We start from the raw sequence: 487 nt of genomic DNA, 5'->3' as shown, positions 1-487 counted from the left end.
TTTTTTTTTTTTGTAGTTGTCATTGTTGTTTAGCAGGTTCAGGCCAGGCTCGAACCCACCAGCCCTGGTATATGTGGCTGGCACTGTAACCACTCCAACCTTATTTCCATCTTTTTTAAGAGCTTGTGGAAAAACAGCTGCAGACCACTCAGTGGTTGTTCCTACTCATTCAGTGGCCTGAGCAGTGGAAGCTGCAGACCAGTCTTCATTGGCAGGCTGGACACTCCCAGTCTTCAGTGGAGAACTGCTGGGTAGGCACAGAGGGCACCTGCATGCCTTCTGACTAATCTGCAACCTCGGGTTGAGTAGCAGTAACTCAGGAGCTGGAGAAGTCCACTCACCCTGAAATTCCTCCTTAGTCACAGCTTTCTCAGCGGCAGCCTGCTCTTCCTTTTCAATCTCTTCAGGATCTCTGTAGAAGTAGCAATTAGGCATGACCTTCCATGGGTGTTCACGGGAGATGGTGCCACACATGCGAGAGAACTTT

This window comes from Otolemur garnettii, unplaced genomic scaffold (genome assembly GCF_000181295.1).
Source record: "Otolemur garnettii isolate 467f Iridium unplaced genomic scaffold, OtoGar3 scaffold00261, whole genome shotgun sequence".
NCBI classification, from domain to species: Eukaryota; Metazoa; Chordata; class Mammalia; order Primates; family Galagidae; genus Otolemur; species Otolemur garnettii.
The sequence above is the reverse complement of the archived record's forward strand: the minus strand, read 5'-3'. Positions refer to the sequence as shown.